This window comes from Fukomys damarensis, unplaced genomic scaffold, assembly GCF_012274545.1.
Source record: "Fukomys damarensis isolate Sample0158 unplaced genomic scaffold, DMR_v1.0_HiC HiC_scaffold_13, whole genome shotgun sequence".
Taxonomy (NCBI): Eukaryota; Metazoa; Chordata; class Mammalia; order Rodentia; family Bathyergidae; genus Fukomys; species Fukomys damarensis.
In genome coordinates, this window is record NW_022900925.1 from 34,262,758 (window position 1) to 34,263,334 (window position 577).

Here is a 577-nt window from a genome sequence, read left to right on the forward strand (position 1 = left end):
TCTTTCTAAATAGCCCAGGTTGGCCTTGAACTCCCACTGATGCCCTGCCTCAGGCTCCCAAGTGCTGAGATAATAGGTGTGTGCCACTACCATGCCTGGCTATTCTTTTATTATCATTATTATTATTATTATTACTATTATTATTATTATTATTTTGGTACTGGGGATTGAGGACTCAGGACCTTGGGTGCTAGGCAGGCAGTGGGACCACTGAGCTAAATCCCCGGCCCTCTGGCTATTCTTTTTTTTTTTAAATCAGCTTTATCAGTATTTACGTATAAAGCAACAGATTTAAGGGTACATTTTAATAAAATTTAACACATATATAATCATCATCACAATTGATAAAATTCTTAAACAGGCATAGTGGTACACACCTGTAATCCTAGCTTTTGGGAGGCTAAGGCAGGAGGATCACCAAATTTCAAGCCTAAAGTACATAATGAAGGCTGTCTCAAGAAATAAATAAATAGTCGGGCATGGTGGCACACAATCCCAGCACTCAGGGGGCTGAGGCAGGAGGATTGCCTCAAGTTCAAGGCCAGCCCTGGCTACACAGTGAGTTCAGGGCCAGCCT